General features: G+C 38.7%; 1 protein-coding gene across 17 annotated transcripts in view; it reads right to left on the bottom strand.

Annotated features, from left to right (window-relative positions):
* The window catches only part of NRCAM (neuronal cell adhesion molecule), a 101,482-nt gene extending 84,074 nt beyond the window's left edge, over window positions 1-17,408 (bottom strand). For 16 of the 17 annotated variants that reach the window (XM_054276794.1, XM_054276803.1, XM_054276831.1 and 13 more), the window contains exon 1: window positions 17,351-17,408. The gene's annotated coding sequence lies outside the window, so the exon portion shown is untranslated. The remainder of the gene's footprint in view (window positions 1-17,350) is intronic. The other variant, XM_054276719.1, reaches the window with a different exon arrangement.
* Window positions 17,409-22,234: the final 4,826 nt, after the last annotated feature.

Here is a 22,234-nt window from a genome sequence, read left to right as displayed (position 1 = left end):
AAGATTGGCATGACCAAGACTCTCTGAACTTCACACATAAGCTTTCTCACATATTTAATCAGAGAAAGTTTACCCTAAGTCATTATGCTGGTTTGGCAGAGATATTGAATGTCATGGGGAAAACAGAAAGAGGAAGAAAAGTCTCAAATATTTAAAATGGACAGAAGTGTAGTTAAAGTATTGTTTTAACAAAATTAATCACTTCAGTGTATGAGTCAAGACACCTGCACCAAAACAAATCTCCCATTTCAAAAATCTGAGTTCAGAAAACAAATAAAATTAAACCTGAACAAACTTGACTGCGGGGTCTACAAATGAACTCATCTATACAATGGTTTTGCTGCTATAAAAGCATTAAGGGCCAGGTTAGAAAAGTAGTTTCCCCTTTATTTGCCAGCAATCACTGTAATCTCTTGATCATTGAAGTACTTTATCATAAGGTACTTTCCAGTACTTAAATCTTTCATATACCCTAAACAACTCCTCGTATGAAAAAAAGGAAGCTTCACAGAGACTTGAACAACGACTTTTCTTCTTTGGGTGGCTGGGTGGAGTCACAGAATTATGTAGGGAAGTTATTTCCACAAATTAAAATAGAAGCTTTGTGTGTGTGTGAAGGGGTGGAATTAGGACCACGCATTCACTGGCTAAACTCCCTTCTTTTTGCAACAACAGACCTTAGCAGTCTCTCCAGCATTTCCTTTTACTTAAATGAAAAAATTGGTACTTCATGTAAGGGTGAATTTTCCCACTGGACTTGCTCTGATCTAAAGAGAAGTAGCTGTCAAGAAGACATGAAGAGGTCCTGAGCTCTTCTGCTCCTCACTGCAAACTCCTGGCCTCTCCCCTCACATTTAAGAATTGTAGCATCCCGAGAGAGCTACGTCAGCTTATTGATCCAAGAGACAGCAAACCTCTGCAAGGAAAGATTAGGTTTTGACATGACAGGGATTTCCTCAAAGAAACTACCTCTTTGGGATAACAGCCTGAAATTAAACAAGGTAAAGCAGCATGTGAAACTGTATCCCCAGCCTAAGATGTCATGGATGTGAGGTGAATGTAATGCTGAAGTATTCCCATCACTCTACACTGACTCTGTTCCTTCCTACATAAGCATTGGCAAGATATACTCTGCAAAGCCAAGGACAACTCCTTCTGAAGTAGAGTGAAACATCTGAAAGCAGATATGTAATACTGATTAAAAAAATCAAATGAAGGTCCTACTATCTCTGACTTAATCCATTTGACTCAGTGAACAGTGAGTCAGTAACATCCACTGATTTTTCAAATCACTACCAAGTACATAAAAGTTAAAATATGTTCCTCAAAGACAGCCTCACAAACAGGCTTTCTTTTCACCTACTTTGCTATGGCAAGTACTTCTCAGAATTGCAGACTTACTGCTTTCCCAAGGAATTCTGTCACAGTCTTCATATTTTGTTTATACTTGGCTTTTTCATTCAGACTAATCAGCCATCCAGTATTTTGAACTGCTGATTATTCTGAATGACTTTCATTCAGACATTCTTTTCCATGACCTTCAGCAAGGACACAGTTTCTCCAGTGTCTAGGATTCACAGACACATTTTCTTTTTAATCTAATTTTCACTATAGCATCCCATTTCCTTCCAGATTGTAAAACTTTCAGGTTTAAATACATTCAACTGCTGGATGCCACAAACAATCCTACAGTACTCCTAACATGAAAAATCCTGCACTAAAATTTCTACCTCATAGAAAACTGACTTCAGTTGTAACAATTTAGCTAAAAAGAGCACTAACTTGGATGGAGTTCTACTTTATTTATATCACTTCACATGCACAGAATTTTACTATCCTTAGCAGAATTTCTTCTAAAGCACACAGGGAAGAAGAGAACAGAATTGGATCTCCTGCCTTCACATAATTCCTGTGACATGTCTGTATCACAACAGCAGAGCAATCCATAAAGTCCATACTGATTTTTCTCTCACCATGTCTCAGACACTTCTCATAACATGTCATAAATTTCACTGTACATTTTTATTAAAAAACACTGACATTTTATTTTTCCCATCTTTATGATTCAAAGAATGTCTTTGTATTTCTTTCTAATGAGTTGCAGCATTGCTCCTAGTGTAGGCTGTTAGATATGTGAATTTTTAATTCTGAAGAGAAGCAATATATTCTGCAGACTCCATAAGTCATGTAAAAAGAAATGTCAAGCCTTTATTGCATTTCCCTGGGTTTTATGTCCACCAACCTTTTAAATCGTACTTGAATAAATTAGTGTGTTTGGTTTATCGGGAATAAAATAATTCAAGGAAGTGCAGGCAACTACTGTACACCAATGTATGCAGTTTTCTCCAAAATAATTCTAAAATAGTATCATCCTTCACATACATTTAACAGAATGTATTTTATAAATAGCATAAATTTTGTATCTGAACGTTTTTATTTCTAACAATAGGAAAATTATGACTAAGACACTCAATCATATCTGAGAAGCTGTGGCAGCCCAGTTAAGTTCCCAGTGACTGGGAAGGAGGAGAGATAACCCTCATTTTTACAAAAGGAAACAAAGGAAAACCCAGGGAACCACAGGCCAGTCAGTCTCACCTCAGTGCTTGGCAAGATTGTGGAGAGCACAATCTCCAGGAAAGAATACTGAGACACATGGATGGTCAGGAGGTGATGGGTGACAGTCAACATGGTTTCACTAAGAGAAAACTGCCTCACAAACAATAGGATGAGAGCATCAATGGATAAGGGAAGAGCAACTGACATCACCTCCCTGGATTTTGTGAAGCATTTGACACTGTCCTTGCACTGGCCTGCATCCTTGTCCCTAAACTGCAGATAAATGGATTTGATGGATGGACCACTCAGCAGATAAGGAATTGGCTGGATGGCCACATTCAGAGAGAGATGTAGTCAATGACTCGATATCCAAGTGGAGACCATTGGTGTACCTCAGGGGTCAGTGCTGGGACCAGGACTGTGTCACATCTTTGTCAGTGACATGGACAGTGCCATCCAGTGCACCTCAGCAGGTTTACTGGTGACACCAAGCTGTGTGGCGTCGTCAACTGTAGCATTCACATTTTCTGGAAAAATCCTGGGCAAAGGGATTTTTCTGGAAAATGTGAATGCCACAGTCAACATGCTGGAGGGAAGGGCTAATGCCCAGAGGGACCAGCACAGGATTGAGGGGGTGGGTCTGTGCAAACCTCATGAAGTTCCACAAGGCCAAATGCAAGGCCCTGGGTCAGGGCAGCCCCAAGCACAAGTACAGGCTGGGCAGAGAACAGACTGAGCAGGCCTGAAGAGAAGGTCTTGGGTGTGTTGAAAAGCTCAGCATGACCTGGCAATGAGCACCTGCAGCCCAGAAAGCCAAACATGCCCTGGGCTGCATGAAAGCAGCATGGGCAGCAGGGCAAGGGGAGGGAAGATATTCCCCTCTATTGCTCTGCCCTCATGAGATCCCTCCTGGAGTGCTACATGCAGGTCTGGTGTCCCCAACACAAGAAAGATGTGTCTCTGTTGGAACAAGTCCAGAGGATGGTAACTAAGATGATCAGAGGGCTGGAGCGCCTCTCCTATGAAGACAGACTGGGAGAACTGGGATTGTTCAACCTGAAGAAGAGAAGGCTTTGGGGAGACTTACAAGTTCCCCCAAAGGGGCCTAAAAGAAAGCTGGAGAGGGACTCTATAAGAGCAAGTATTGAGAGGACAAGGGAGAACGACTTTAAACTGGAAGAAGGTAGGTTCATATTGGATATTAGGAAGCTATTCTTTACTGTGAAGATGGCGAAGCACTGGAACAGGTTGTCCAGAGAATTGTGGATGTCCCATCCCTTAGGTGTCCAGGGAGAGGCTGGATGAGGCTTTGAGCAACCTGGTCTAGCATAAAGTGTACCTGAACATGGACCTTTCCAACCCAAACCATTCTATTTTTCTATAAAAATTATGGTGTAAGTGATTAAGTTATAACATTATATACTTATAAAATTAATAATATAAGTGTGTGTGTATATATACATACGCACACATACACATATGAAAATAATATTTCGTCTGTCCTGTCACAAATTAGAGCTATATTTCTCAACAGAATGAGAATTTGTTGCTCTGATGAGTACGCTTCTTTAAAAACCATCCTGACTGCAATTTCTGTGCTCACTGAATCTTAAATACTTCTGGCACAACACAGCTTTTCCATTTGCACACTAGTTTGCAAATTATATCATTGCTACCCAAAAGTCAAATCAGCTATTAAAACGGAATATGAAAAATTATATTTAAGGTATCTATGGAAAAGAGGTGCAAACAAAGACAGATCATTGACAGAAAATTTGTTAGGTTAATCTAATATTCTGGAATGTGACAAAGAGGGAGAATTAACCCAACATTCTCCATCAGAACTCATTGAACTAATATCAGAATTTAAAATCTATTTTTTGTCAAAAAATTAAACTGTGTGCCATGTTAAAGAAAAGCTCATAGGAGAATAAAGACTTGCAGAAGGTTCTGGCTACTAATTTCATTTCAACTGTTGGTATCCTTTTAGGAAGAAAAATAAAGAAAAAAGGAACTTTCAAAATGCTGTCAATACAGAAAAAGACGACAAATACTGCTTTCAACCTGAATGCCAGCCAAGAGGCATCCCACTGTGTAGGTTATTCCAAAAAGGAGATTTTAAAAACACATTTAATTCATCTATGAGAGTCCAATGAGACATTCTTTCAAAAATTAATCCAGTGCTATTTTTGTGCTCAAAGCTTCATGGTCTTTTCAGGCAGCACCCTGGTGGAGCAGCTCACTGCCTCCACTTTGCCCAGGCCACTGACACTGTTCAGGTTCTGTTTAAACTTCTCCCTCTCTTTCAGCATTGTCAGTGCAAACACACATGCCAGCTACCATCTTTTCAAATCTGTAGGACTCCTTTATTTGTTAGGAAGTTTCTCTGTAGAGAAATGGACAAATGGTTCTGAGTGGAAAAGTATTTATCTCAGTTTAGCTCTGTCAATACAAACAGCAGTGGCTAAGTCAGTCTATCAGCATCAGGAAGCCCTCTCATAACAATAAATAACCATTTATTTTGTTCTCTAAAGGTAGACAGGTACTTTAGACATGAAAAAAGGGACCACATGCGTTATTAACAATAATAGAAGGATGTCAACGGGCACAAGAACTTTCACAGGAAGTTTTCTACTAAGCTAGTTGCAGGTTTAAAGGTGCTGTACTCAGAAATGCCAAATTAATTTACACATGATCTTACTGACTACAGAATGCAATGAAAAGCACATTAACCTTTCTTGATGAAAGAAAGCACATTTTTGTACAGAGGTACTGGCAGTGACAGTAGGTAGAGCCTTTCCTTTTGCCACTTGACAGAGTGCAGTGCAGTAGGCAGACACAAAAGAGACTTGCTACTGTTCCCAGGAGTCTACCCATCCTTTTTTCTACACTATCATGATTTGCTTTAAAGGAATTACAAAACAAAAGTTTTTAGTGAGTAATTAATGGATTAATTTTTTTTTTTATTTTGCCAGGTAGAATATTCAATTTGTTCTGTTATCTTGCCATTAGATTAGGTCAGTATTTTCCTTACAAAGCTTGAGTATAAAATTTAACATGAGAAGGATATATAATTTCAAAACAATTTTTTCCTTTTTAATTCATGTCTGCTTTGGTGGCATTTCAAAAACTAATGAATATACAGACAAATGACTAGATGACAGATTCCAAAGAATTGTTTTTGCTTTCTGTGGCTAAACATTTGACAGTTTTCTTGCAGAAACCTGTTTCCTGAATAACACTTCATAGAAATTCAACAAAAAGAAAAAGAATTTATACTCAAAAGCTGTAAAAGCCAAAACCCCATGAACTGTAATTATTTTAGAATCTAAGTGGCCATCAACTTTTGTATATCCCAGTCTTTATTGTTTTGTTCTAGAACTGTACACTGTCATTATCTATTCTTTCAGCAGTATTAAAAGGCTTTACAAACTGCTGATACACAGTCATTTACTCTCTGGTGAAGCCAGAGAGCTTTAAAACATTATCAGTGCACATCACATATCAAAAGACACTTAGCTTCTGCAAAAGAGGGTTCCTGATGCCAGACAGATTACATTATTGAGCTGTTACAGTACTCAGATCTGCTAATTTTTAGAAGGCCCACAAGAGTTCATGAATCCCAAAACAAAACCAAAAGCCTCTGTGGGATACATGAGATTATGTTTTCCTCAGCATGCATTATTTAACAATGTTTCTGCTTTGGATTCCACAAATCCCATATAGATTAACCATTTAATAAAAGCCTGAAAATGTAGATGCTCCACAGATGCTTTTGCAATGTAACAGTTCTTCTATTTCACAAAAGACTTACAAGGGTTGCAGAAAAAGGCATAACTGGAGAATTTTCATATCACAACTATTAGACTTCACCTTTTGCAACAGAGAGAATGCAATCCCTGGTGTTTAATTAGAAATCTGAAATCACCTACTACTTTGTACTATTCTAATACTGATCCCAAGTGATACTCTAAGCACTTTTCCCCTCTGATGATAGTGCCCACACAGCCACATTATAGGGTCAGTGAGATTTTACCTCAGTTCTGTTGAAAGCCGAGGTCCTTCTTCCTGCTTCTGTCTAACCAGTTTAGGGCCAAAACTTTCAGTTTTCTATCCTGAGATGCATACATGATAATAGAGCTTAATAGGAAAAGCAAAACCCATGAAAAGCACATAAAGGAATTAATTCACTGCTCTGCAATGTTCAGCCACCTCCAGGAGGGCAGGGCCCTTTTATATGTAATGGTTACTGGGGAAAACAAGCACCATCATTCCAAATATTCCCCCTGTTCCTCCTCCTTCCCCCCTCTGCACATACTGAGCATGAGATCATATGGAATCTCCCTTTGGTCAGCTGGGGTCACCTGTCCTGGCTGTGTCTCCTCCCAACCTCCCATGCAGTTCTAATTTCCTGGCAGAACAAGAAGCAGAAAAGGCCTTGGGTCTGTGTAAGCCCTGCTCAACAGTAACAAAAACATCTCTATATTACCATCACTGCATTCAGCACAAATCCAAAAGACAGCCCCATACCATCTCTGTGAAAAAAATGAACTCTCTCCAAGCCAAAATCAGAACTCAATGTGTCACAGAAAGCTTTCTATATCTCCTTTCAAATTATTTATGCTGAAAAAAGCATTGTCATCTTTGTACGGATCTACCGACTTGTGTAGACTAGTACAGATGAAAAAAGCTCCAAGAAATCAACTAGGGAAGTAAATCAAATATTCTGAACCTAATTCTATCAGTTTTCCTATATCACCAGGAATGCAACCTCACCACAGACAACCAAAGGTAATGAATAGTATCCTAACTTGGTAATGTCAATAGGACATTCTGCTGCTAAGCTCAATTAGACATGAATGCATCCAAAACAAATAAGGTTATCACCCAGATGAGTACAAGTAACAAAGGAGCTACGTAACCTGGTACAAAATGGGTTCCTCCTGAAGATAAAATGGAAGGTGTGCTGAACCAATGTGATTTAAATTTAGGAGTGGAGTACAGGTCAGGTAATCAGCTCTCCTGAGGTGTGTGAGAAGAAAGCAGGGTGCAACAGAGTGCCCAAGATCAAAGGTGCTGCGCCAACCATGTCTCACAGAAGCCACTGTCAGACACAGCATGTCCCAGGCAGTCATTGTGCCAAGCAGACAAGGATGGTAACTGCACACACAACAGAAATAACTGCTGACACCTGTCAGGGTGCAGTGCACACACAACATATTGCCCTGCAGCCTGTTTGAGCCCTAAGCCCATGCTCTTTGTAACCTTTCTCTCACAGGCTCATTTCTCGTACAATACTTCTTCTTGAAGCTCTCCTGAAGGCAAGACCAACAGTGGAGCCCTCTGCTGAACAACAGGTGCAGGAGAAGAGCTGAACCTTTCCAAGAGAAGATGTGCTACTGCAGCTGCAAGAACAACCATGGGTGCAGGAACATTTGCTGCTGCAATCTGCAACGTAGTGTTCGTATACTTGTACTTTTCCAAGGAAGAAAACCTTGTTCTTGACTGGTTGGATCATTCAATGCTGCACCTATGGAACTCCGGGATACGTAATAACTTGACAATGAACAAGCTGAGACAATTAAATACTGTATACACAAGACAAGACAAGATCCTACGTGAACACCTTGGACCAAACCCAGAAAAAACAGACACATGTTTTCAAGCCCTGAACACCATAAGAAGAGTAATTCACATTGCTGGTTTGGGCATCTATGCCCCCTATTATACGGAACACAAAAGACATTTTTGCACAGTATTCAAACAGCTACTTATCTCAGTGAGGAAATACCTACCTAGACAACAGAAATTAATGGAAGTTTTAAAATTCTATTATATAAGCATAGAACCAGAAAAGAGAACTGCAAACCTTTTGTGCAGTGATGAGAACATATAATGACTTTGAACATGGAAAAAGGATGCAGCAACACTTCGCACATTAGTGTGGTAGAATCACACCAATAATCATAGAATATGCTGACTTGGAAGGCACCCATTAGGATCATCAAGTCCAACTGCTGGCCTGACACAGAACAGTCCCAAGAATCCCACAGTGTGCCTAGAAGTGTTTTTTAAATGCTTCTTGAACTCTGACAGGCTGGTGCTGTTATCATGTCCATAGGGAGCCTGTCCCAGTGCTCATATAGCTACAGAGCAGGAGGAAACCTGTATATAGTAGGCCTTTAGCATTTCATGGTTAAGCTAGCAAAAGGCCCTAAACATGAGACTCTTGGGAGTTTCCATTACTCCATAAGCTGGGACTCTGCACTCAAGAAAAACCTAACTGCTGGTATGAAGTACAGCAAAGAAGTGTTAGTAATAAGGAGTACACTGTGTGTCAAACTCCAGGTATGGTCTTGTGTAGGGCTGCCCTCTAACAGGAACCTCTGATACACCAGTTTCTGTTTTGTGGAAGCTGTCCCTGGTCCTTTAGCAAGTGGGACAGAGCACTGTGTTACAAGGTGCTTGTGAAAAGAATAAAACTAAGAATTTTTCTTGGACCTCTAAGTGAAAAGGTCACACCTTTTACCACAAAATTACCTTGCATCAATGACAAATCCTTCTGCAGCTTCATACAGGTTTTCTGCACAATTTTTGGAACAGCAGTATGAAGAATCAACTCTCAAAATCCTCATCATAACTTACTTCTTTGATACAAGCAAATAAGCATCAAACACCTTGGAAGAACTACTTTGGTTTTGAAAAGAACAGGCATGGATCCAATTTCCTTATAGTTTAGGCATAAGCTATTCATCACTTTGCTGCATTGATTCCAAAAAGGAGTCAAAAAGTGCTCCATCAGCTTTTCTTGACTTGTGTCAATTTTCAACTGCCTAAGCAAAGGATACTTCTGTAGTGAGCAAACTGGCTTTACAAAATCTTCAGATTAAAAGCTTACTTATAAACTAAGTTAAAAGCAGATAGCAGCATTCACGTGAAAATGTTGAGAATCCCAACAGTATTTTACACCAGGAGTGTTTTGTGGGAACTGTGTAAGGAAAGAAACAAGATTCAAATGTTAATGTAGGGAAATAACTCTTTTAGGGTTCCCATTAAATCCCACAACCACTTTAATATCTGCAGGCTGCATTAATATTTTGTGTTTTTCCAGTGTTTTATATCAACTAATATAATTAATGAATAAATAAATTTTCCACATTCCTGAACCATGCCATTGTTCTGGAAAGGATCCCAGAGGCCCAAAACCCACAAACTACTGTTTACTCTTTCAACAGCAAACATTCTACTACCTGAATCAATGAGACATGGAGAAGTACTGTTTAAAAAAAAAAAAGTTAAAATAAATGCTAGGAAACTTAATCCATTTAATTTGCATGAACTGAAGCTGTCAGATTCTTCAGGGCTCTGCAAGCAGTCCAAGGCAACTAATACTGTTTGGATGAATGGTTGCTTTATTCCACACCATCATTCAATGTATGGTTCCACTTCATAACTTTTACAACTACTTGAACAACATTAATGGGTGGAAGCAGATCATCCTTCTGCAGTCTGCTGTTGTAGATGTGAAGGATTCAATGCCTTCCAAACCTGTGTGGCCTGAGAGCTGCTGGAGAAATCTGTCTGAACACACCCGAGCTATCAGAAAGACATGACAGTTAGTAGTAGGTTATCTAATATATACCTAGAGGGTTTAAATCTTCTTGCAACATTTTTCTCTTTTCTTTGGCTGGAAAACATCCACTCCTGCCAGCCAAAGATCCATTTTCCTTTGAAGTACTTCCTGGGAATTTAATTGGCCAGTAAATTGCCAACAAAACTTCCAAGGCGCAGATCAGCCCTGAGAGACTCCTGGGAAGCAGCCTGAAAGTCATCTTTCCACAGTCAGCAGGGAGGGCAGAGCTGCCCTACAGTCATAAAAATCAATATTTGACTGGATGAAATTTACTGAGCTAAATACAGCCATATACAGGAGGCAGAAGCTCTCACCATTCTCAGTGGAATCTGACATTCCAGTAGAATACTTTTGAGAACTTGGATATTCAGATAATTAGCATCTAACTACATTGGCAATACAACTGCAGTCTTTCCTGTTTGAATATTTGTCTTAGAAATTAAAACTTCTGCAGTTATTCAGCCCCCTTATACAGTTTCTCCATTCTTAGCAGGTCCTCCAAATTGACGGTGTACCACACATTTCAGGTCAGCAAGGTTCAAATGATGACACAACGTAAGAAATATGGTGAAGAAGAACATGGAGTTAGCAAAAAAAAAAATTTTTAGCAACTGAAACAATTGCAGAGTCTCACAATTCAACACCTCTCAAAATAATTAATTGTCAATAGTGAAACAAAAATACTCTCTCACAAGACAGAAAATATGGAGGTTAAACCAGAATCATTTATTTTAAAAGAAAATGCCAAATAACTTCAGTAAAAATCCTAACTGAAAGTGCTGACTTAAACTTAATGTCACAATAAATTATACAGCTCATGCAGTTCTGGAAACTATGTTATCTGTCAGGAAAATGTAAACTGAGGTACCACTGAGATGCAACCATGCCTAGCATAGAATGAATTATATACGAATTATATCATATTAGGGTTTGTTGTTTGGAAACAAGTCCTCTACAAAAAAAAAAGTTTACACTAAACTACAGGCTGTTAATCACTCATGACACATTATTAATATTTCACTGAATATTCTTTAAATTTTCAATTTCGAAAAATCAAGACTTTTACATACAAGATACTCAGGCCAGTAAATGGTGCTGGAATACACCATCATGAAGGGTTAACTTTAATGGCATTATTTCAGTTTCCATAAAAAATCACCCTTAAGAATGGTAGCGAAGCTAAACTGTTATTATAAGCTTGGTCTGACCTGCTTGCAGAAGCACATGTGATGCATATCTGGAGTGCACCAACAGTGCTCCCTCTGTTCACAAAAACAAGCCAGGGATACTAGAGGTGCTTCTCCTCTGTCCCTGCTGAGCTTCTGAATTGCAAATAGGCCAAATTCCTCCACTGAAGAAGCAAAGAGCCTCATGGAAAACTGTCCTGAGGTCAGGCCCCAGCCTCATCCTCCTCTGAAGACAATAGGGGTCACTGAGGAATTAATTCTGGGTGATGTACACAGAGTGTTCTGCTGGGAGCAGTGAGGGCCATAAAGAATAAATGCAGCTTCTACCTGGCTACTCTGAACAATTCTGCAAGTTTCAGAAGGTTGTTTCAGTTTACTCAAAAGAAACTGAGGCTCTGAAATCATAAGCAATTCCAATCCCAGAGAAGGGACTGGTATTTTTTCCTAGAGATTGATCAATAAAACATAGTACAGAATTTGAAGATTGCAGCAAAATCATGATTAAAGTCCATTCAGTGGAGCAATTACTATTATTTTCAGCAGAAAATAACTTTCTGTCCATTCTGTGCCTTCCCCTGGTGCTACTATATGGTTCTGATACAGCAGAACTAACTGACATAGAAATGCATTGGGAAATTAGGAGAAGGGAGAAATTAGTTGCAACACAATAGTTGTCTTATTCATTGTATCTAAAGCACAGATCTAGATTTGCTAGCATATTACATTTTTAGAAATAAATCCACACATTCCAAATACCTCTCCATGTGCTACCAATCTGTAACACTGATAACATGAACATCTTGCTGCAGAGATGAACATGTAGCTAAATCAATAACACACAAATGACTTTGCTGTCTTAACACTTTTAGAATATTAATTCCTTGATAGAAAGAGTACAAAATTAAAATGAAGATCTATATTCATTGAATACATTATCAGTATTCACATACCTTTAGACAAAATACAGTCCTGCTGCAAAACACTAGAAGAATATTCAGACAATTAAAGGGTCATTTCAACTCTGCAAAATAACATCAGCCTTCAGCAAATGCTGTAGCCTTCCAGATTTTAAAATGCACAACATTTTCTGCCTTCATTACATCCATTACATTTTTCTGATGCATAAATCTGTCCAGATTATCCCATAATATTATGTATGCTGATTATGTTTTCTAACTCTTCTATAAATTTACAATAAAAACAAAAAACTGTGTCTTTTTTCCTTTATTATAGACAGTAATAAAAAATAGTGATTTAAACTCAACAATGATTTAAAAAACAATTTATCCCTCTCTATGTTGAGCTGTTACCCTTTGCCCTTTATGTTTTGCTGTAATCCCTTCCAGTGGTCTTTTCCTAAATGATTTTGTAAGTTCATCTTTTGCGTCATACAGTATCTGTGTCTAAATTGTTTCAGATTTATAAACTTTACTGTTTCAATACCTCTCCTCTATTTTCCCCTCCATGCTTCTTTACAAAACAAAGATACAACCAAGCTATTGAAGCATTAACTAAGCAAGAACTAGATGCAATCTAGGAGTTGTCCTGTAATTAAAGCAGAATCAGCTACAGAGAGTACAACTTGCTTTTGGTTCTCTTTCTAACTAGTGACACACTCAGAAAATGTTTGATTGTAAATTTAGAAGCATATAACAGACTTCATAACATTTAAAATGCTTTTAATTGCTGCTGTTAGTGATCCAGAAAGTTTCAAATGAATAAAACTTGGTTTAATGTTTCTTTTACTTCCTTTACCATCCCTCCCCTTTTAACATTATGCTAAAAAAAAAGGTTATAAAATGTTTCCTTATGGCATCAGTGGTTGCATGCACAGTTACCACAGGAACAGACTCAAATTTGCAGTGATGTAGGAGTATCACTTTTATCCCACAGAAGTCGTCACCCAAAGTTCTTGAGCATGCACCAGTAGCTGAGAAACTTGGGAAACTCACAGCTTAAACACTGTCCTTTTTTAATATATTGAAAAAACACATAGCAAGACATCTAAATAAAGAACAAGTGCTTAAAGAGGTCCACTTAATCTATATGAAGTGAGAAAAAAAGCTGGGCAAAACCTAATGTTTTATATGAACACCAAAATTATCCTAGACACCATACACTTACTACACTTGGGCAGGCTTCAGTAGAACTAGAGTGGCTGTGATCCCTACATGAGTTACAGCTACTTCTCTTTAAACTCTTTTTAGCTGTAAACACATTTATGAAACATATCAGTTTAGTAACAATAAATGAAAGCCTTGTGAGGTATTTTTTAACATGTATAAATTCCAAAAATCAAAATAGAAGAATTCTTTTGGTAGACCCTACCTTTTTCTAATCTGTTAAAAATGTCTCTGACTTTAGGGATAATTTCTGAAATGTAAAATGCCTACATTTTGATTCTTGAATACAAACCTCCCTCACCCTTTCTTTGCTGATGTTAGGAAACTACAGATTACTGAAATATGCTTCTCTTTTCCAGACAATTTCTCCTATCAAGTTTCTAAAATTTAACTAGATGATATGCCAGTCTTGTTACCATGAGGGTGTTTTTCACAATAAAATTTTATGAGAAATAATGTAAACTTGAAAAATTGTATTTCTGTTATTATAAACAATTCCTCTGACTCCTACCAATTAAAAGCACCCTTTCTTAGTCTGTCTTAAACAGCTGTGAGATGCCACGTCAAGCCTTTTCTTCTCTTTATTTTCCACTTCTGTCAGCAGGTATTTTTATTAGTAAGGACAGTGAGGAACATAAACAGTTGCTGTATAAACAGTGTTGACAGTAGTTACCTAGCTGACTTCACACCACTTAAGAGTATTTTCAAATTTGACAATCTTTAAATAACTCTCTTCACACTTTTAAGTATACACCAATGAAAAAGCATTACTTTAGAAATACGCATTCAAGTCAGCCAAAGGAAAAGTGAGAATATTGTTTTAAACAAACCTTCAACTGAGGAAACACTGATTTCCTGGAGCCACCCTGCCAGCAGCACCTGCTGGGACTGAGACACCCTGGGCAGAACAAACCAGCTAATGGCAGGCTCTGAGTGACAGGAGAGCAGCAGATGTTGTTTATATTGACTTTTGCAAGGCTTTTGACATGGTGTCCCATAAATTCCCCATAGACAACCTGATAAAGTACACGCTACAGAAGTGGACAGTGAGATAGACTGAAATCTGGCTGAACTGCTGGGCTCAAAGGGTTGTGAACAGCATGAAGTCTAGCTAGAGAAAAGTCTGCTGGTGTACTCCAGGGATCAGTACTAGGGCCAGTTCCATTTATCTGGCTCATTAATGACCTGGATGATGGGATACAGTGTGCTCTCAGCAAGTTTCCTGATGACACCGACTGGGAAGAGCAGCTCACAGACCAGCTGGCTGCTCTCAGAGGGACCTTGAAAAGCTCAGCCATAAACCAGCAGGAATTTTATGATGTCCAAGAAAGGGAAATACAAAGTCCTGCACCTAGGGGGAAATAACCCCAAGAAACAGAACAGGAAGAGGGATGATCAGCTGGAAAGAGGCTTTGCAGAAAAACACCTGGGGGTCCTCATGGGCTCCAAGCAAGACCATAAGCCAGCAGGGGACCCTTGCAGCAGGGAAGGCCAAAAGCATCTTGTGCTGCATTAGGAAAATATGTTGTCAGCAGGTCAGGATCAAGATCATTCTGCTCCACTCAGCACTGCTGAGATGTGCCTGAAGGGCTGTGTCCACTCATGGGCTGCCCAGTAAAAGCAAACATAAACATTCCAGAATGCAGTCCAGGGTAGGACTGCCAAGATGATTAAGGAATTGGAGCATCTGACATGGTGAGCCTGAAAGCATTGAGACTCCAGCCTGGAGAAGGCTGCAAGGGACCTTATCAACATGTATAAATACCTCAGGGGGACACAGGTAAACAGCACTTCTCAGTGGTGCCCAGCAACAGGGTAAAAGGCAATAGCCACAAACTAAAATAGATGAAATTCCACCTAAACAAAATAAAGCCCTTTTCTACTCTATGGCTGTTCAACAGCTGTCCAAGCAGCAAGCTCTTTTACTTGATCAGGGTAGGTGTTGGACAAGCCAACCTCCAGACATCCTTTCTTACCAGGTATCCTATGGTTCTTTGTGGAAGAGACAAAAGGAAGGCAAATATTTCTAAGTAATATAGACTATGGGCTTAATGTCGGTTGTTTTCTATGCACACACCAAGTCTTCAATAAGAAAAAACAGCTGCCTGTGTCTGACTTCATTATATGAAGGCAAGTTGTTTACTTGACTAAGGAAAAGCCTCATTGTGCAAATACAACAAAATAAGTTCTTTTTTTCTCCCATACTTTTTCTGATGCCCAAGTCAACAGGTCAAAACAGTATGAAAACATCTAACATAAAGATTAAGGCAATGTATTTGTCATTACCAGTCAAATTATTCACCTTATTGTCTACTGAAATGTCCATTTGTATCAGCAAACTTCCATCACTGTAATGAATTTCTGTGTGTCTCCACCAGCCAGTACTCAAGCAGTAAAGCTAGTTTAACCAAAGCAGGGCAATGGGAAACCATCCTTCTCCTTTGATAAAGCCTTTTCTCTCACATCAAAGTATTGACACTTTTGTTTCACAACTGTAGGAAAAATGAGAGGAACCAAGAGAACGTCACAGAGGAATGCTAGAACATCTCATTCATGAAGAGCAGGCACCTGTGCACTGACCCAATTAGGCATTCAAACACTTGTCACTTTGGAGCTGGCTGGTTGTCACTCATCCAATTAGCCCCAGGGGATGCATTGTATGGTGGCATTCCCTGACAGGAGAACTGGAGCAATGGAGGCAATGAAGGCACAGTGATAGGGTGCCAGGATCCTGGTGAGCGAGAGCAGCCAGTAGCAAAGCCAAAGAACTTCAGAGCTTCCTAAACTTGTTTGCCATCCAAAAAGCCTTTCAGAGTCCTCAATGGTCTTTTGGTCTTTTTTTTTTTTTTTTTTCAGAGCACTCTAGTTTAAAAACCTTACAGTAACAGTTCTCTTTATCCAATAAAGCATTTAACTCCTGAGTGACTAAGACGAGAACCATTTCAGAAGAGGTAAAAAACAAACAAGCAAAGTACCTTCATTGCAGAGAGAGATGCTTCCAATGTTACTTTCAGTAACTCTGCCAGGAAGTAATTCAGAAGTCAAAATGCTTCAGTGCCCATCTCCTCCCTTCTCTGTTTTAAACATATTACTGATGCTTTTAGGTGCTCTGTCTGCTTGACCACATAAATGAGGGATAAAATGCTTTACAACCATCCACAACTACATATTGTAAAAGATATAAAAGTCCTGTTCTACTGAACTACATACTGTACCACATTCAAGATCCCCAAATCAGATTTTTAGTTTAAAGAAAATTGGACACTAAACCACAGATGACTATTCAGCAGCTACTACTCACTTCAAGTAAAGCTATCTATCATCTTAGGCTGAGAGAGCAGGGAAGAGTTCAAGGGGGACTGGGAAAAAGGTGTTACAACCTAAACCATTTGAGCAAAGATTTCAGAATGTTCCCATCACTGAATCTGTGATCTATGCTAGAAGAAAAAACTTCCAATTCTTTTGGTACAATATTTCATGGTCATTCTAAGTCTATTTTTCCTGACTCACTGTTTCACTACTTGACTTGCCCTGACACCAGTAAAGAACATCAGAGATGATTAAGGCTACCTGCAAGTATGTAAAACTATGAAATATTTTTAGTTGCTTTTCTAGTTAACATATTTTGATATGCCCTTCAGTTAAAATCTGATATGAAATAAAAAAAAACAAACCTCACATAAATCACAGACTGTTAACTCAGACAAACATGAAAATGCAGGTAAATGGGTAACATGTTATATGACTATCCTGGAAAACCTAAGAGATAGAAAATCAATGCCAGTAGTTTAGGGCTTTTCTCCCACTTATCATGGGAAAATAAAATTTAGAGGGAAAAATTATCTTACCTTTGTATAAATAACTTCTGAGAAAGTTGGTCTCTCTCTTTACTTTTCCTTCTTTTCTTCTCTCCTGTACAACAGCTCTTTAGTTTACTGCCTTGCCTGAAAAAAATAACAAACAACATGAAATATTTATTGAGGTAAATAATTACATTTACTCTTAAATTACAACAAATATTTCATATATGTCTTTATAAAGCTGCAATACTAAACTCAGTTAAGTCAAATGAAATTGTATTTTAATAATAGCTAATATGTTGGGCTAAAGAAAAAACAAGAAAGAGTAGAAAGAAAAGCAGCTCCCTAGGTTTCAAAGTTGGGTTTTGTATTCAGCTCTCCAAAACAGCCACTGAGATCAAACTAAAGCAACCATGGTTTATCCAGGTTCTCTGCACCATTGGTAAAAACCAGTCAGTGCTTCACAAAGCTTGGGCAAGATGATTAGGAAGCTTAACTGCTTCTTTCCAGTGTTCAGTAACCCACACACCCAGTAAGGCCCACTGGGTGCCTCAGGAGTAAACACGTCAGTGCTCTTTGTGCTTTGGGTGCCCAGAATTCTAAAAACATGCACTGGAAGAGGGGGATGCAAAATGGAAATGTTTGGTCACAAACAGCATTTGCCCAGAAAGAGAGGGCTGGGAAGCGAAATTTGTAATTTATCTTAACTCCTACTTTCTAGGAGAACATCCTAAATTCCAGTGGATGGATGGGACTCACATCCCCTGCTCCCCTCCTCCCTCAGTTTAAAAGCACAAAACAAAGAAAGAGAAGACAGCAGGAGAGGCTTGTTTTGAATTCAGCTACTACCTTCTTCATTTATTGACAAGAACTCTGCAGTCAGTTCCTCTTATCTCTCACTTTTTGTTACTTTAACCTATCTTAAACACATTTAATGTTTTGTTGAAAACAAGTAGCCTATCTTTCCATAGTAGTGCACATGAGGAGTCAAACTTTCAAGTAAGCAAGGTTCAAGAAGGACCAGGAATTTTAAAAGTGAGCTTCAAAAACTTTCTGAAGAGTCTCCTTATCCTCTTTTAGCTTGCCACAATATGCTGTCCTTATTTCAGTGAACTGGTGATGAACTGCAGCAAACAGCAACAAATTAGCATCACTGCACCACCTGTTATTTTGTGTCCTGTACATAAAAGCATATACATTTTATTTTCAGAAAGTAATTAAAGTTTCTTGTTTAGTCTTAACAGCAGATTGGTGCTGTTTTGTAAAGTAAACCAGAAGATTGCAACATCTCAGCTTACAATGCTGACACAGGAATATCAGTTTAGTTTCTCATCAAATTCATAATTTGGTCATACAATTTCTTTCCATATACTTTTAAAATCCTTTTTATTGCTAGCTTGGCCTGCCAGTTAGTCAAACCTTAACTGTTGACTAGAACTCCCTTGTAGCTATTTCTTTCAGTAACAAGAAACAGTTCTCATAAATTGCTTTTTATCATGCTCTTCCAAAACAACTTGTTGCTCTTACATAATAAAACACTGGAAACAATACATTATCTTTGTAACATCAGGAGTTTTGGCATACATACATAATTTATTTCACTGGGCTGGAATTCTCTTCGGAGATTCCCTTCATTGCCCTAATCTTTATTCAGGCACTCAAATCACTTCCAACCCCCTGCCTCTATACTCAGCTGGAAAAGTTGCCTGCAAACCAGCAGGACCTGGATGAGCCAAAGCCAGCAGAGAACTTGTGTGCAGCTCCAAACTGACCACAAGACAGCCTGACAGTGATCACACAGCTCCCGTGACACCAAGGTACCAGCTACACCCACCCTGCCATTCATGCTGCTTCCGGGCTGGTTCCAGTCCCCAACAAACTGTCTCCAAGACAAAAACTGAGCGTGCTTTAGGGAATGTTCTAGCCTGGAGAATCCTTCCAAACAACACCATGGGTAAGGCTGCCTTAAGTTTTGATTCTCCACTCCTGACAGCCCTGCAATTCTCTCCTTCCAGGCACTGCATCCTCATTTGCAGCCTCTGCTGCCTCCATGGGACCCACTGGAGCAAACCCCAGGATTTAGTGTTAGCCTGTAACATCAGGGCTTTGGTGGGCTGCAACACAGCTCCCACCACCCCAGGTACTCTCAACTACAAGACACCAGCTGCTTATCAGGGCTGCAGGAACACCACAGCTCCCAGACCACACCCAGATTATGGCCAGCCTTCTTTTTAAGAGACTCATTTTCTAAAGCATTAAAATGCACATGCAGCCCAGCCCTTGCCAACCAGCCTACCTCAATGACAGGTATTTGTCCCTGTCCTCTTGTTTTTGCCATTTAAGAACATCTGTAGCCTCAAGGGCATTGTTTAAAAGTCAGGCATGTTCTGAAAACCAGGGATGACTTGCATAAGACCTCATATACAGCAGAAAACCATAGCTCTGTGGACATCATGGGTAATCTCTCCAAGACTTCTAAAGATTCACTAAAAGAAGGAGAAAAAATGAGTAGGAAACAAAAATCAAGGAGAAGGGTAAAAATGATGGTTCTAAAACAAGTCCATAGATTAGATGAAACATGTATGTATGAAAATTTATGAGATATATTTGGGATCTTATAAGTTGCTTCATCACTAGCATATTGTAGAAATGTAAAGCACACTTCTCCACCTGACATTACGCTTACTGCATACTTATTTGTCCAGATATTAATGAAATAACTATAACTTACATAGTATTGTTGCTTTTCTTGTAAAAGTGTTGATAGACTGCATGGAAGCTAAATTTAGAAAAAGAAATAATACACAGATACCAATAGGCAACTGTGCAAAAAAGTTCTCATGTGAAAAATTAAAAACAAAAAAAACAGTTTTTTATTCCATAATCTGATTGACTAAATGGTTTTACATAAAATGTACTCAAAACTATTCTTTAAAATGTCAAGACACTTTAATATTTTTAATGCAACCTTAGCTTCATAGTGTCTCACTATTGCTTTTTTCTCATAAAATTAATAACGTATCTATATATACATATATTTAATTCAATTCCTGTTTGCTTTACAAAACTGTGCAAAGCTCTTTAATATAAAATATTTGCTTTGTGATATTTAATGTGTTTAAGCACAGTTCTATGCAATCCAGTACTGCAGAGCTCCATTGTTCAGCCTTGTGTAATTTCTTCTTTCACAGCTAAGGATTAATGAGGAGTTCTCAGAAAGGAGAAACCACCCTGGCTGGTTGATGAGGGCAGTGATCCATCTTGCTGTCATCTATCTTATTTCTGGGTGTGCCCAACCCCAGACGTTTCTGCCAAAGTAAAAATGGAAAAAAATACACTCGAAATACAACAAAGGTAGATTTGTGGTTTTTTCATTTCTGATACACACACCCTCATGAAGACACTTCCCAGAGTGGGTAGTCCAGCCTAGGTTACATTAGCATCCGTGAGGACAATGCCCAAATTTTACTCATATTATACTAGTCAAAACAGAACAGATGTCATCTGATTTTTAATATGTTGCAAAGCCATGCCCTTCCTCCATGGATACAAATGATAACCTCATTCTGTCAATTCCTAGACTATTAATCAAAGTTGAATGTTTCAGTAAGTTACATAGCATAGGTTTGTTCTCCAGTTCAAAGTCATAACCTGAATTTTTTCATGATACTTCATTCCAATAAATCAAACTAACTAACACTAAGGTAGATCAATCTCAACTATTTGGGTGAGTGGGAAGTACCAGGGTAAAGAAAGGAACTCAGCCATTACCTTGTGCATGTAGCTATACAGCTGTCATGGTCCTCTTCTTTTTATTTTGGTGGGTTACTTTTCCTTTTCTTCCTTTTAGTAAGAGGTAAGAATTTTTACCATGCTCCCCTCCATGTTGCAAGCTTGACAAATCTCTGGTGCTGAGCCCTGCTGCTGCTGGCCTGTGGGCAGGGCACGCACAAGAGGGGCCCTTTCCAGCCGCCCGGCGCTTTGTCCTCAGCCCCCCGAGCTTCTGTGTGATCAGCACAGCTTTTGTGGCCATACAATAGGGGTTAAACATTTCCCTGTATTTACAGAAAAGCAGAGCTAAATCTGCTTAGCCGCATGAACCTTTTAATAAAATTACGCTCACATATTAGGGCATTTTTCCATTTGTTTTGGTTTTTATAATTTTTAGATTCTCTTAAAAAACCAAAGGAACACATAATATAGGGGTTTTTTTACGTTTTTCACATGTAGAGCATAGAAAATGCAATCAGCATTAAGATTTTCCCCCAGATCTTACATCCACAATCTCCTTCCAAGCAACTACCTGTGATTCGCCTATTTACCCAGAGATATAGTTTAATTTCTCCCTTACATTTATTCTCCTTGACAACTTGCCACTGGGACAACTCCCCCACCTCCAACAGGGTGTCTAAGAGACAGATCACTGCAAAAACTACAATCTGCACTCAGTGGTGAAATTCCAGTGGAAGAACGTAAAAATGTACTGAGGAATAAAGGAAAACATTTTAAAGAGTCAAATGTGCTTGTCCACATTCCTACAGACACTGATCTCATACGCCACATGAGCCTCTGGACCACCCTTCCTTCCCAAGGAACTACCTTGAAGTAATTGGTATAGAAAACTAACATTTTTTTTAACTCCTAAAGAAAGTTTTAAAACAGTTTCTTTCTAGTGTGTTCTGTTACAAATCCAGGTTTTTCCCTTTGGTTTTTTTTTGTTTTGTTTTGTTTTTGGCAGTTTGTTTGTTTTTTTGTGGGTTTTTTTGTTGGTTCGTTTGGTGTTTTTTCGCTTGTTTGATTGATTGATTTTCTTGTTTTGGTTAGGTTCTGTTTGTCTTTTTTCTTTTTTGTTTGAGAGGGTTGTTTGTTAGGGTTTTAAGTCCAGTTAAAACATTTCTGGCTTTAAGGGTTTTGCATCTTTTTATAGCTAGC

This window comes from Melozone crissalis, unplaced genomic scaffold (genome assembly GCF_028551555.1).
Source record: "Melozone crissalis strain CALT ecotype California unplaced genomic scaffold, PUWL_Pcris_2 ptg000004l_1, whole genome shotgun sequence".
Classification (NCBI taxonomy): domain Eukaryota; kingdom Metazoa; phylum Chordata; class Aves; order Passeriformes; family Passerellidae; genus Melozone; species Melozone crissalis.
The sequence above is the reverse complement of the archived record's forward strand: the minus strand, read 5'-3'. Positions and strand labels throughout refer to the sequence as shown.